This window comes from Sus scrofa, chromosome 3 (genome assembly GCF_054392235.1).
Source record: "Sus scrofa isolate SSC_HxYL_T2T_F1_AM1 chromosome 3, Sscrofa_HxYL_maternal_Yorkshire_Landrace_v2.0, whole genome shotgun sequence".
Taxonomy (NCBI): Eukaryota; Metazoa; Chordata; class Mammalia; order Artiodactyla; family Suidae; genus Sus; species Sus scrofa.
In genome coordinates, this window is record NC_139385.1 from 72448076 (window position 1) to 72463548 (window position 15473).

Below are 15473 nucleotides of genomic sequence, written 5' to 3' on the forward strand. Positions count from 1 at the left end.
GTAGCTGCCATCCTACACCACAGCCACAGCAATGTGGGATCTGAGCCATATCTGTGACCTACACCACAGCTCACAGCAACACCAGGTCCTTAACCCACTGAGTGGGACCAGGAATTGAACCTGTACGCCTTGTGATTACTAGTTGGGTTCGTTACCACTGAGCCACCATGGAAACTCCATGAAGGAGCATTTTTGAAGGGACTTGTTCAGCCTCCTCTAGGTTTCAGAGAAAGTCGTAGAGAGATTTGCGATTTTTTTCAATAGAGTTACAGAACATTTACCATGCACTAGCATGGTAACAAGGCTCACTGTCCGAGAGGGACATTTGGGCCTCTCAGTGCAGAGTGCCCCTCTGACACATATCTCTCTGGTAAGAGATGGCAATGTATCCAAGCTACCAATTTCCTTTTCCTACAAGGAAGGGGAGAGAGAGGTGGCACTTGAGAATCTTCTTGGTTACCCCTGTGTCACTTGCCATGTTCTGTCCACCTACCTTCTGTCACCTTCTATTTCAGTGCTGGCTGAGACTCTTTATTCTGGTTGAGTCAATTCCTCTATGTCGCAGATCTCAGTATAGGCTGAGTTCAGGGTCTTGGTTGGTAACATCTTCAACCCTGACTTTGACCTCCTACCTCTGATCCCAGCTATTCTCTGATCCAAATTCTGAGAGTGATGATAAAATGTGGTATGCAGTAATCCTGTGCTTTAGTTCACAATGAGAATAGATTAGAAGCCAGACTCCTCTATCCTCAAGCCCCAGCTTTAGAAATATGTGGTCAGTGTACTCTAGGGAGCTTGGCTAGCTTGGCAGATGCATCTAAGGTTCTGCCATGGTGGAAAGTCTCTGGTCTTGCCTCTTGACCTTTTGTTAACAAAATACGACCTTTTATTAAATGTCTACCTTTTTGTGTTTTGTTGAAGTGGAAAAAAAATGTACATGCTCTGCTGGGATTGGAGAAAGCTGAAGATCTCACACTCTGTATCTGAAAGCTGAAAATTATTGAACTATAGTCTGAGAAGCAGTGATTAAAAAGAATTTCATTTTGGATCCATGGTGAGGTTCACGCAATGTGACTGGGGTGGAGGGGGCATCTGGCCCCTGAGAAGGGTAAATAGACCCTTGCTGCTTCTGTCCTCGGGGGCAAGTGTAAACTCAGATCTGAGGACAAATTGATGAAAGGCCAGTCTTGCATGAATTGGCAAGACCACTTTATCTTTTTCCTGGTTTGGCCTACTGTTTTTTTTTTTTTTTCTGTTTTTTTTTTGTTTTTTTTCTTCCTACACCACAGCCACAGGAATGCCAGATCCCAGATTTGAGCTGCATCTGCAACTGACACTGCAGCTTGTGGCAACACTGGATCCTTCACCTGCTGAGTGAGGCCAGGGATTGAACCCACATCCTCATGGATACTAGCCATATTCATTTCCACTGAACCACAATGGGAACTCTAGGAATCGGTTATTAGTGAGCAGGGTCACTGTGCTTTGAAAGTCAACACAGGCCACAGTACTTACTTCTCACTACTTCTTGTGCCTATGTGGTAAGTGTATCGTGGTAGTATTCTCCTACTTTATAGGCTAGTATTCTCTGGGTCTCTCTCTGGGGAGGCCTGAGCATCTCAGTTTGGTGCTGGAGGAGGTAGGATTACTTACATTAGTTGTGTGTGTGTGTGTGTGTGTGTGTGTGTGTACTGGTGTTACTGGATAAGATTCTTGTCTCACCACAGAACTTAGAGACAGAGGAAGAGGTCAAGAAAGTAGATAGACATCAAGAAAGCAAAGTGAGGGTTTATTAGGTGATCATATGCTCTTGAGGGGGGAGTGGGTCAACTCAGTTGAACAGCTGCCCCAAGTTTTTCTGGCAAGCTGGTTATATGGGGTGTGGAAATGAAGGGTAACAGTATTCATTGTGGAGGGGGGAGTTTGGGGGTGCCGTCCTTGATTTTCATCCCAGCTCCAGCTTCCTGAGGACAGGAGGCATTTTTGCCCTTATTTATCTTTGATTGGAAGTGTCGTGGCATCAGTGCATGTTGGGTACTCCTTATTTGCAAGGCTAATTTTATTGTAATGAGATCATAATGACAAAAGATTACATTTGGCTGCTGGAGAGTCTTGCCTTTTCCCACCTTTCTTTGTCTGCCTCTAGGACCTTTGTTACCCCCAAATATGTGATTTCCTGTCAGTCTGGAGGTTCCTACTCTAGCTGATACCCAGCACCAGTTAAGTCTCAGGGACAGAGTTTTGGGTGAAGCAGAAAAAACAACTTTATTGTTTTGTCAGGCAAAGGAACCCACAGTAGGCTAACACCCTCAAAACTGTGTCCTCCTAAAGTTCCTGTCATGGCTCAGTGGTTAACGAATCCGACTAGGAACCATGAGGGTGGGGGTTCTATCCCTGGCCTCGCTCAGTGGGTTAAGGATCTGGTGTTGCCGTGAGCTGTGGTGTAGGTTGCAGACGTGGCTCAGATCCTGAGTTGCTATGGCTGTGGCATAGGCTGACAGCTGTAGCTCCTATTTGACCCCTAGCCTGGGAACCTCCATATGCTGCAGGTGTGGCCCTAAAAAGACAACAAACAAACCACAAAACTGTGTACTCCCTTGAGAGGGGATAGCAAGGGGTTTTATAGATTTAGCTCAAAACCACAGGGCTGTTGTTAAGGATTAGGGTGCCTGCATTCTTCTCCCTCCATAGATCATTGTAAACTCATCAAGGCCAGAGTCAAGTGGTCTAGTGATGATTTCTGGTGGTCTTTGGGGTGATCACACCTTGACCTTCTCTCTGCAGTAAAGATAGCTCACAAAAGGAAGGGGGTTTTAGGGAGTGTTTCAAAGGAAAAGGAAACCCCAGGCACATGATATAACTCTAACTAGAAAATAATCATTTGTAAAGGAAGCAATTAAGCAAGGAAGAAATCATTGGTGAAAAGTGGGTTAGAGTTAAGTTAGTGGGCCAAGGCGGGGTCTAACATCATGGAGACTGTTTTAACTAGTTTTTAGCTATAACGCTATTTCCTAATCACTAACTCTTGAGTCAGCCTTTTGAGACTGAAGGGAGAGCCTGGAGGATTAAAAAAAAAAGACTTCTACTTCAAAACGCAATGATACAGGGGCTTGTACATGGGGTCACTCTTTTCTTTGTCTGCCCAAGGACCCCTGTGGTTTATAGGATAATGGTTTCCTCCATCTGGCCCATGGCCCCTTTCTCTGCTTATATCTCGCTCTCTGCCTACCGCCAAACAGGGATGGAGGCTTGAGACTGAAGCTGCATCCATGTCCTCCAAGTCAGCTGTTATACCTGAGACCACCACACCTGGTCTTTAGCTTAGGCTATAATTGCTAAGGCAGGCCAGGCTCTACCAAGCAATCTTACCACGAGGCATCTTCCATAGTGCTTTTACACTGCGCACCTTTGAACAAGTGAGCAAAAGAATGAAGTAAGGAAGAGGCAAAAGGAGGTGATCTTTAGAGAGACATCTTAAAAAGTGCTGTGAGCATTTGATGGTAATGGAAGAAGACATAGTCCCTGTGTCTGGGAAGGGTTGGCCCGAGGCAAAGTTGTCAAGTAGTTAGCCTGGCTGTCAATGGCCTTCTTTCCTGCTCCTTCATCTAGTTTTCTAATCCTGCCTTCAGGCAGTCCAGATTCTTCCTGTTGTTTTTCTTCTATTCAGTTTCTGTTCTGTATTTACCCCCCAGACACACGCCTTTTCCTTTGTTGAGGTGAAATAAGTTCAGCGTCTGAACCAGCACGTGTATTTGGAGCCAGGGGCCTAAAGTCCACAGAACCTGCACTTCAGAGCAATGTGGGGAGGGGGGCAGGGGCAGGGGGACTCCATTGGGATTGTTAGTCTGTGGGGAGGAGGAGCGGGGAAGGGAAGGATTCTACAGTGAAAGGGATGAGGGATATATTTCTTTTCTCTTTATTGTGGGGGAGGGTCTTCCAGAGGCAGAGCCAATAAAGCGGCTGTGTGTTTAACATGCAGGAAGGCTCATGCAGAGAAGGTCGGCCTTCCCTGTGAAGGGCAGTGAGGTCACAGATGTGGCTATGAGGGTGTAGCGTCTGCCTGTGTATGATGTGGAGGATGGCCAAGGCCTTGTTGAAAAATCATCCTTTGTTGGCTTGCCATGCATGGTGCTGTAAATACTCACCTCTGTGGATTTAGGTATATTTTGCAAAGCCCTGGCCGAATAATAGGTTAATGAGGAGGCAATATACTCCTATACAAGTAAATATCCTGACTAGGAATGGTTACCTAAACTCGGGCGCACACAGAACATGTGGGCATAGGTTATTGATAAAGCCTGGTTACCTGTGCCTGATCTCAGGGAATGGAACAGAGGTCTGGTTGGTTTGCAGAGGTTCATGTGTTGCCAGAGGGGGCATGTATGGAGATTCTGGGAATGGGGAAGAAGGAAAGGGGAAAAGCAGAAGGGAAGATGACATCTAGACAGAAAGGGAGGCACTGAGATAGTCTTTCTAACATAAGAATCGTTTCAATATTTATTTATTTTTTTCTGTTGCTATTGTGGAAGATGCCACCTTCCATAACACTAAACAAAAGATGTTATGGTCACTAAGGCATCAGCCACAGAAGCTGCCCCAGATGGTTCACCCTGAGGGGATTCAGGATGGAAAAAAGCCAGATACTAACCCTAGATAGTTAAGGTGCATGTAGAAAGATTTCAATGAGCCCAGACTCTTGCATCTTCCCAGACCAAAAAAAAGTTCTAAGTTCATTAACTTGAGATACCTGATTTTTTTTGAGTAAATGATTTTTTTACATTTCCACTACCTAGGTTGTTTGGGATCTTTTAGGGTTTGCTCTTGTTTTACAAAACTTCTGTGTATCCTGGCTTCTCCCTTAGGTCTTCAGAGCAGCCCCTCAGAGTTCTCTGAGAGGGTTATGTCCTCATCAAGTCAGCCCAATAAAACATAATTCTTGACTTTCAGGTTGTGCCCTTATTTTTTCATTTGACACTTTGTATTTATATTTAAATATTTGGAGAGTGGGAGTTCCCGTCGTGGCGCAGTGGTTAACGAATCTGACTAGGAACCATGAGGTTGCGGGTTCGATCCCTGCCCTTACTCAGTGGGTTAACGATACGGCGTTGCCGTGAGCTGTGGTGTAGGTTGCAGACGTGGCTCGGATCCCTCGTTGCTGTGGCTCTGGTGTAGGCTGGAGGCTACAGTTCCGATTGGACCCCTAGCCTTGGGAATCTCCATATGCCGCGGGAGCGGCCCAAGAAATAGCAAAAAAAAAGACCAAAAAAAAAAAAAAAAAAAATTGGAGAGTGAACCAGCAGCTCACCATAAAGAAGAGACTTTAATTAACTGCATATTAGATTATATTAGGTTTCCAAACTGGTGATTTCAGACTTAAAATGGACGTCCGTTCAGAGTAGTAAACACTATGGATTAACTCTCTATATTACCCAGATGAATGGGATAACTAACTGATATATATTCTTAAATCACTCCATAATTACTAAGGAAAAAAGAAAATGGCCCTTTGCACAGTAGACTAGATTATAGTCAGTGGCTGGGATTAGAAAGGGAATATTTCTTTTATTCATGGACACCCAACATGGGTCAGCTGGTTTCTCTTGTGCCTGCTGAGTCACTCATCCTGGCTCTGCCTCCCTTGTGTTGTTTCCATGTGGTTTCCAAAGGGAGGTATAGGATGGAGAGAGGCAGCTGCTCTAGTTGTCTTTAACAGGGCAGAGGGCGTCCCCTCACATTCCTGGCCACATTCCTCTGGCCAGAACTTAGTCCAGTGGCCCCGACTTAACTCCAGAGAAAATGGGACAATGCCCGGGGACAGAAAATGGTGTGCTACATGGCACAGTCTCTGTCTTTTTTTTTTTTTTTTGCACTATAGGGCAGTACCTGCAACATATAGAAGTTCCCAGGCTAGGGGTTGAATCGGAGCTGCAGCTGCTGGCCTATGTCACAGCCACAGCCTCAGCAACGGAGGTTCCGAGCTGAGTCAGTGAACTATACCACAGCTCATGGCAATGCTGGATCCTTAACCCACCGAGTAAGGCCAGGGATTAAACCTACACCCTCATGGATCCTAATTGGGTTCGTTATTGCCTAGCCATGACAGGAACTCCCAGTCTGTCTTTATCACTGATAAAGACCTTCATCCCAGATGATACCTGATAGAACTGAAAAAAAAAAAAATGTGCATACCTATGCAATCAGATTGATCTGGGATTGAATTCCAAAAGCCAGTTCCTTCTCTGAAAATGAAGATAAACTCATGGGGTTTAGAGGAGAATGAAAAGAGGAAACATTAATAAAGCTCCAAGTTCAGTGTCTGGCTCAGAGTGTGGACTCAACAAATAGTATCTCCCATCACGTCCCTTGTCTCACTATGTTGGCTACAGCCAAACAATGGGGCGTTAGAACCCAACTTCTTCCTTGTGAATACTGAAGAGATGGTTTGGGGGAGGATAAGTGGTAGGAAGCTGCCAAATTTTTCAGGCTAATTCCTTCCATTCACTGCTTTGGTTTATTTTTAGACTTAACATGTGCTAGGATAAACAGGAATATCTCTGACCATCAAAGTGTTGAGCTTGAGACATAGCATATTCCTTCTTTCTAATTAATCTGGGTAGTCCCCACAGCCACTTTAACAAGCGATGCTCTGCAGAGATGAAACATTCCAATTATTTTTCTATAATGCTATAATCTTTTTACAAGTTCTTCCTTCTGATGTGTAGTCTCCTAAGTCAGATGCTAAAGAAGAAATACCAGCTTTGATTTGCCAAGCTTATCCTCCCTGAAGGGGCAGGGCCGGGGGCAGGGGAAACAATCCACCCCAAATCCTGATTCTCTCAACAGCTGCAAAGTATTCCCCTTAGAACCAAGTCCTCCTGCTGTTGAGTCCTTCTGCGCTGGACTTATTTCCTTCAGGGGCCACTGCTGATTACGGCCTTTGGATTCAGTGACAGTTTCCCTCCCAATGAGAGTGACTAAGACATGAGGTGCGCAGGAGTGGGTGTGGAGGAGGAGGAGGAACAACGATGAGGGTGGAAAATCGGAGGTGGAAACCATCTAAGGAGCAGTGAAAGAGGAAAAGGCACAGAGAGGAAAGATGCGCAGCACGTGACCACACTGGGTTGCATCAGCTCACAAAAAGACACACCACCAGACAGTCTGGGAGGGGGAACCAGCTAGAGATGGAGACGGAAACCACAATTTTGAATTGCCTGGGATTTAAGGACGAGCCCCAGATCTGCTATTTTCCAGCGGTGTACTTTTAACCATCAAAATTACCATTGTAAGATTAAAAAAAAAAAAAAAGTGAAAGAACCACGTGGAATCAAAGACATCATACAACTGCAGGTCATTGTTATTTTATGGAGATGTAGCCAGATACAGATAGAGTTAGACTGAGAAACAGCAGGAGAGGCAAAATGTAGACTCATTTTCGAAAATTTCTAAATGTATATTATAGATGCCAAGTTTAGTGAAGAGTTCCACCTCATTGGGGGTATAAACAGGAAGTAGTTTTGCTTTTCTCAACAGCTGCTGACCAGCTGTGCACTGTCCAATCTTCCTGCCTGGTGGAGGGTTCCTTATGGCCTCAGGCCTTTTTGTTAACAAAGCAATCTCAAGGAAATTCTGTGAGACTCAGTCTTGATTATTTTAAAACTTCATTCTCCTGCGTAGGTCAATGCCATTCTCTCCCCAGTGGCTGGGGTTGGATCAGGAGCAGGAAGGAGAGGGGAGGCTGAAGTTCTTTCTTAAAACAGCGAGGCTACTGCCCTCTGTATTTGTCCTTACTGTTTATCTAGTTGTTCATGTGTGGGCTAGTGTGACTGGTTGTGGATGAGAGGTCCACACCCAAACTGCTCCTCAGGCACAGGTGGTCCCTTTTTGGGCAGGTCAGGTCCTCTGGCAGACCCTCAACTCAAGGCTTCCCTGAAGAGTCCTCTGCTCAGAGTGCCGTTTGCCCTGTGGTAGAAGTTAGCAAGTGCTTTGAGGAGATTGCTGCCTCCCAAAAGGATATATGCTGAACTTGCAAGTGGAGAATGTTAGCACTTTTTTCTTAGCTATACCCTTAGTTGACAAAGCTAGGGAAATTGAGGAGGAGAAACTAATCTCTCTGGAGTTTAATGTGTATGTTGAAATGTAAATATATTACGTGTACATATTAATGTACATATTAAATTCTAGCAGGATTTATCTCCTATCTATCTATCTATCTATCTATCTATCTATCTATCTATCTATCTATCATCTATCTATATTCCATGTTTATCTAAAACCTAGCAAGGAAATTCTTCTTTGACTCCTTTAAGCACAGTTCTTTTCAATTTTTTTTGAAAAGTGGTAAATGTTTCCTTTTACAGAGATCACTTTCATGACACTATAGCTTCTCCTGTAAATTAAAATGTTTTTTCCAGCTTTATTGAGATATAATTGACATATAATATTGTGTAAGTTTAAGGAGCACAAGGTGATGATTTTGATTTGGTGTGTGTGTGTGTGTGTGTGTGTGTGTATAGTGAAATGATTATCACAATAAAGTGAGTTAGAACATTCATCTCCTTACATAGTTACAGTCTGTGTGTGTGTGTGTGTGTGTGTGTGTATAGTGAAATGATTATCACAATAAGGTGAGTTAGAACATTCATCTCCTTACATAGTTACAGTCTGTGTGTGTGTGTGTGGTGAGATTATTAAGGTTTACTCTCTCAGCAACTTTGAGACATATAATAAAGGACTGTTAACCATGGTCACCATGTCGTACATCGCATTCTTAGAACTTATTCCTCTTATAACTGGAAGTGACCACCTTCACCCATTCCTCTCACCTCTATTCCCTATGCTCCAGGAACCATCCATCTGTTCTCTGTTTCTACAAGTTCAGTTTTCCCCCTCTAGTATCCTGAGAACATCTCTCAGCATCTCTTTAAACAGCCTAGGGTTAGGGAACCCACAACCCCACGGGGCAGCACACTCATGAATATTCAAGGTACATTCTTTTTTTTTTTTTTTAATCTTCCCTTTTTTGGCCTCTGGGGGCATGTGGAGTTCCTTAGGGTAGGGATCCTTAACCCACTGTGTCTGGCATGGGGATAGAACCTGTGTCCCTGTGCTGCAGAGCTGCCACTGGGGCTGATCCCTTTGCGCTACAGCAGGAACTCTTCAAGGAACATTCTTGGAAGGGAACTAAATCTATCATTTGTCTCTTCCACCCTTCAGATCTTGATCGTAACCATTTTTCTCTTCCCTTAGATTTCTTCATTTCAGTCATCTCTCCCACTTCATCTTCTTCAACTTCCCTCCTCATTTGACAAAAGTTCCTGCCCTCCTGCACCTTGGGTATTCTGCTCATCATATCTACTTTAAGGGTCACCCTCACATTCGAACCCAATATTCCACCTATGGTTTGAGCAACCTCAGAGCAGAGCAGAGGAGAATCACATCCCTTATTCATTAAAATGTCTAAGTTCTCAGAGTTCTTTTGTGGCTCAGCAGGTTAAGGATCCAGCATTGCGATTGGAGTGGCGTGGGTGGTCGCTGTGGTGCAGGTTTGATCCCCGGCCCAGGAATTTCTGCATGCTGTGGTTGTGATCAGAAAAACAAACAAACAAAACCCCAAACTTCCCAGTTTTCTTTTATCCCCTTTCCTCCTCTTTTTCAAGTGCTAAATCACATCTCCCTGGCACCTGCACAGTTAAGGACAAGATCCTCCATTTCTAGACACTGAATTTCATATTATTAATTTCTTTTAGAAACATTTTCTTATTTATTACATCAAATATCCAACCTGCTTACTTGTTACTATTAAAAAAATGATTCTTAGGCTTCAAAAATAATTTTATTTTTTCTTTAATTAATAACATGGTTATAGGTGAAAATTTCTCCTAGAGCTTTGCATCTATTTCTAAAATTTTGTTCTCTGTGAAGATTGGTTTACATTTCTCCTTCTCTCCAACCACCCAGGACAAGTTGTTTTCAGACTTAGAATAATTTTCAAATTATAAAAGTTGTCCATAATACCACATGTTCTTCTTGTTTATGCTTCTGAAAATATATTATTTGTATTTTAAATTAATTCATTAATTAATTTGTTTTTTTTAGGGCCACGCCTGCAGCATATGGAAGTTCCCAGTCTAGGGGTCAAATCGGAGCTACAGCTGCCAGCCTACACCACAGCCATTGCAATGTGGAATTCAAGCTGTGTGTCTGCGACCTACACTACAGCTCACAGCAATGTCAGATACTTAATCCACTGAGGGAGGCCAAGAATCAAATCCGGGAGTTCCCGTCGTGGCGCAGTGGTTAACGAATCCGACTGGGAACCATGAGGTTGCGGGTTCGGTCCCTGCCCTTGCTCAGTGGGTTAACGATCCGGCGTTGCCGTGAGCTGTGGTGTAGGTTGCAGACGCGGCTCGGATCCCACGTTGCTGTGGCTCTGGCGTAGGCTGGTGGCTACAGCTCCGATTGGTCCCCTAGCCTGGGAACCTCCATATGCCGCGGGAGCGGCCCAAGAAATAGCAACAACAACAACAACAACAAAAGACAAAAGACAAAAGACAAAAAAAAAAAAAAAAAAAAAAAGAATCAAATCCGCATCCTCATGGATACTAGTTGGATTCTTTTCTGCAGCACCACCGTGGGAACTCCTATTATTTGTATTTTTAATTCAATAATTTAAATATTTATTTGACATCATTTGTATTTTGTATGTGTTCTGAAAGACTTTTCAACAATGATTTCTTCCTTTTCAGTTTAATTTTAAAGAGTAGTAGTGGTGACGTTTTCTGTCATTTCCTCCATATCTTCTTTTTTGCTGTCTTCCAGAATGCTTGTGAATTGGTGATTATTTTTCCTCGATCAATTTTCAAGGTTCTCTATATAAGGTTTTTATCCCATTATTGCCTGAGTCAAGGAGGTAATTTCCTCTTTTCTGTATCTCTTCTGTGCCTTTACCTCTAAAAACCTGCTTTCTGATATTTATTTCAGATTGTAAGTGGTTTCCAGTTTACTATTTATTACTTTTAATGTCATCTTCTCTCAGTTCTTTTTAGTACTCAAGCCTCTAAACGTTTCTACCAGAAATGGACCTACTTTTTCCTGTGGTACCTGTATTTCAGCCATTTTCACCTCCTATTAATCTTTCTTCCTTATTTCAGATGTCCTATGTTTTATCACAGAAATTATCGAGTACTCTTCATGTACTTCTCTTTCTTTTTCTCTTTTTTTCCTCTTTCTAGCTTTCCTCCTCCCTCTTTCCCTTTCTTTCTTTCTCTCTTTCTTTCTTTCTTTCTTTCTTTCTTTCCTTTTTCTTTCTTTCTCTTTCTTTCTGTCCCCCTCTCTCTCTTTCTTTCTTCTCTCTCTCTCTTTTTTCTTCCTTTGTCTCTCTCATAGAGTCCTTTAAAAAATCATTTTGCAGAAGACCTATTGGATAAACCGCCATCAATGCAGTTACATAGTGCCTCTAGTGGAGACTGAATGTGCTCACTAAAAACATGTGGTCCTCTATTTTCCCACACTCTCTTGCAATCAGAATGGCCACATGATTATTTCTGGCCATTCAAGTGTCACATCCAGGCTAATACTAGTTCAGTATCCACCTTGCCTTCCCTATGCTCTCCTCCCTACCACCTGTGGGCTGATTCTCCAAGAAATCACGTGTTGGTAGAAATTGCCCTCGTCTCCAATTTATGATTAAAGGAGAGCAACCCATCTCATATCACACAGTACCATGAGTGAGAAATGAACTTATGTTAAGTCACTTAGATAAGGGTTTGTTACTGAAGCATAGACTAATATACCCTGACTGAAATAGCAGCCACCTGGCACCTTGACACAGCCAATTCTAACTGATAGGCCAGCTGGGACATTGCTAGGAGTCCATGGAACACAAGTCCATTAGAGTGTGTGGATTAAGAGTATGGGGATTATTGGTGAGTCCCTGGACTTGCTTTGATGGTTGTGAAGTTTGCTAGAGATCTTGAATTTAAATGTTTCTGGGTCTTTTTAAGGAGGAACTAATGGAATTATCTCTTTCTGCCTCATCATGCTTTTAGAAGCTTGGCCTTCCAAAATGTAAGCACTGAAGCACTTTTTGTCCATAAGATTGTTTCTGATTTTAGGCTTAGCCAACAGTTTTCAGAGAAAAAAAATCTAGAAAAACTGCTTTGCTTTTCCAAGCTCTTACCAAGGCCCCCATTGTTATGTACTCTCTCCTGCTGTCTCAGCAATGTCACTTAGTTCAGAGTGCTGGAGCCCCCCATTTAGGTGTATGGCCAAATGTGCCGACAGCTGCCTTCCCTAAATTGGGCTACAGCAGCTGAAAATCTGCCCAGAGAAGAAGTGGGCAGATTTTTGGCTTCAGGGAAATCCTGGAGCAGCTCACAACTTTGCTTCCCCACATGTCTGCAACAGAAGGTGCAGGGAAGAGCGATCAAGTGTTGCTTCCTAGGTGATTTTGTGCTGTCTGGACCATGATCTAAGAGAGATGCTTTCATGATGTTTCAGAAATGTACATTGTTCTTAGTTTCTTATAATCAACATCTTTCTGAGGCAAGGGAATCTTCCCAGAGGATGAAGAGCCATGGCCTCTTGATTTGTTTCCAAATATAATTGCAAAGATATATAGCAGATATAGCTTCACCATCTTTGGAAACTCTCAATCTGGTCCAACAAAGCCCTCTCACCTTTTGACCCTGTGTGGCCTCCAGATCAAGGCCTGACCCTAGGATCAGGCCTTCAGATCTGTTTAAAAATCCCCCTAAAGTTAAGGATTTTGCCATCATAACTACAAAACTTTCAGGGATGATGTCCTTAGGAAGATGACATTTACTCTCTTATTAAGGAAGGTAGATGCACAGCACTGAACATAGCACATTTCTGTTAATAGCATCGAGACTGGTCTCTTTTCTTAAAATGTAATGATATTTTCTTGGGCAGGAATTTGCACCAGAGATGATACTCAGCAGCCTCTTCCCTTCCATCATTATAATTGAATAATTATTATATACACTTGAATGTTCTATTTATGCTAATGCATTGGTTATAGAGAATGGCACAACAGTATTCAGATTATGCTGGTTGCCTTAAGAATGGAAAAAAGGCCATTATGGGGTATTTTCATTTCCTTATTTTTGTAATTATTTTTTCTCCCCATTAATGTTCCTTGAAATCTTCATATTCAAAGCTAGGGTTTATTGAACAAAATTGCTCTTTCCTTGGTTAGTTCATTGTTCACAAAGCCCACAAGACTGGGAAACATTTACTGTCAATCCTCCCTGTTAGTGTCATCTATTGGGAAAGGACATTCAAACTAAATAAGCCAGAAATTTATTTTACTTCTCATGGATGTGTTGAGGCATGCAGGTCGATTTAAGTTATGGTGTCTCTGTTCTACAAGTTGTGAACAGTCCAGGCACTTTTTGAGCCTTCTGTTCTTAGCTTCAATAAATGGCCCAAGGTGGCTGCCCAGCTTTAGCCATCAGGTTGACATTCCAAACTACAGAAAGGAAGAAGTGCTAGGGGAAGTGATACAAGCCAACTGGTCCCTAGAGGTATGACACATTATTTTTTTCAGACCTAATCAGCCTGCACTTAGGCCTTTGGCCCCATATACTGCAAAGCCTGAGAAACAGGTTTTTTTTTTTTTCACTTATCTGGGCAGACATGGACTGAGCTTTAAAAAAAAAAAAAAAAAAAATCCAAAATTCTATTACTATGAAAGCAGAGAGAAAGTTTATTGGTAGTCAGCCAGCAGTCTCAGTCTCATTGTCCTCCAAACCTTGACTGAACAGAGGTCTATGGGTTAGAACTTTGCTGAAGGCAATCTGAATGAGGCTGATGGAGGGTCATTCATATTCTGTCCCTACTGCTGGCCTATTGGGAAGTTCATCTCAGCTCTCTGGGGAAAGACATTTATTCTTCTTAGCCTGCATTTATTATAGAGCCCACTCATGTTCTTTAAGATGTTAAAATAAAATGCAAATGTTCTTTGAGAATAATAATGGATTAACTAGCATGATGTAGTACAAAGGAAATAGATGTTAGAATCAGACAGAACCAGTTTAATCCTGGCTCTCTCACTTATAAAATGAATGATAATGGGAGTGAATATGAGTATCCTGGCCTCAGTTTTCTCATCTGTAAAATGAATACCAAAATACCTTACATGTTTTATGTATGTGTGTAGTAAATAACGTAATGTTTGCCAAGTGCTAAATTGGGGATTAAAAATGATCCCTCCTTTGCATTTCTCTAGTAACCATGCCCATATTAGCTCCATCCAATCATATTCTTATATCACCACAGCACCGGGCCTCAAGCAGATGTAACCAATGATGGGAAGTTTTCATAAAGGATGGTCAGCATTATTCTGGAGGAAAGGAAGAGCTCTTTGAAAGACCTGGGTGAGTGGTTGTGGTTCAGGATCCAGATCAGCATTAGGAAAGATGAGAACTCCCAGCTGTATCCAGGAATATGTTTACTTTGACATGTTGCTCTGATGGTTTAAATCAGTCATTTTAGCATGGGGACATTTTGATATGCTCTGAAAAACAAACTGTTAAACTTTCGCCTTTTGAAAATTGTCAGTCATTGGGTGAAACCAGCATCCATTTGGTGTAAACCTGAGGATGTGATTGAGCATCCTGGGTGGATGTTAAGAATGAGGGTGAGACACAAGGATGAACTAAGGATCAGAGATAATAATTGCATGCTTTTTTCGTAATAAAGAAAAATAGTGTTTTTACTTTTTATCTTGGTGTTTGAAGCATCAAAACAACCTCATAAATTAGGAGTATGTATTAACAGATACATGCTACTATATATAAAATAGGTAAACAACAAGGACCTAGTCTATAGCACAGGGAACTGCACTCAATATTTATCAATAACCTATAATGGAGAAAAATCTGTAAAAGGATATATATACACATACATATATATGCATAACTAAATCATTTTACTCTAAACTTGAAACTACCACAATGTTGTAAATTAATTATACTTCAGTTTTAAAAAAATAAGGTGGAAAAAAAAAAACCTCATCAAATGTGTTATGTTAAAATGTCCCTCTTAAAATGCAGTCTTTTTTTTAAAAAATTACTCAATGAATTTAATTACATTTATAGTTAGTTGTACAATGATCATCACAACCAAAATGCAGTCTTGTGAGCCACACGGGAAGTCCCCAGAATGCAGTCTTAATGCTGAATATGCAGGGTGTATCCTTCCTTGGAAAATGATGTAATCACATAGGAGATCCCTCATCTTTTAGAACTTTAGGAAGTCATCAGTAAAACTGGGGAGAAAAACAAGAAGCTGACGATTCCGTCAGAGAAACTCAGAGCAATCAGCATGGTCATGCCCTGGACGTGTGTCACTGTTCATGATCTGTGTTCCTGTGCTTTTGAACTTGTGAGATGGCACATGCTGTGATCTAGGCGGAGTTGACCAGGAGTGGTTTTTATCTGCCTAAAGGACTG

General features: G+C 42.2%; 1 long non-coding RNA gene across 2 annotated transcripts in view; it reads right to left on the reverse strand.

Annotated features, from left to right (window-relative positions):
* LOC146404708 (uncharacterized) overlaps positions 1-15181 on the reverse strand; it is a 618617-nt gene extending 603436 nt beyond the window's left edge. The window contains exon 1 of one of the 2 annotated variants that reach the window (XR_014841567.1): positions 15142-15180. This is a non-coding gene — a long non-coding RNA (uncharacterized LOC146404708). Of the gene's footprint in view, positions 1-15141 lie in introns of both variants that reach the window. The other variant, XR_014841566.1, reaches the window with a different exon arrangement.
* Positions 15182-15473: the final 292 nt, after the last annotated feature.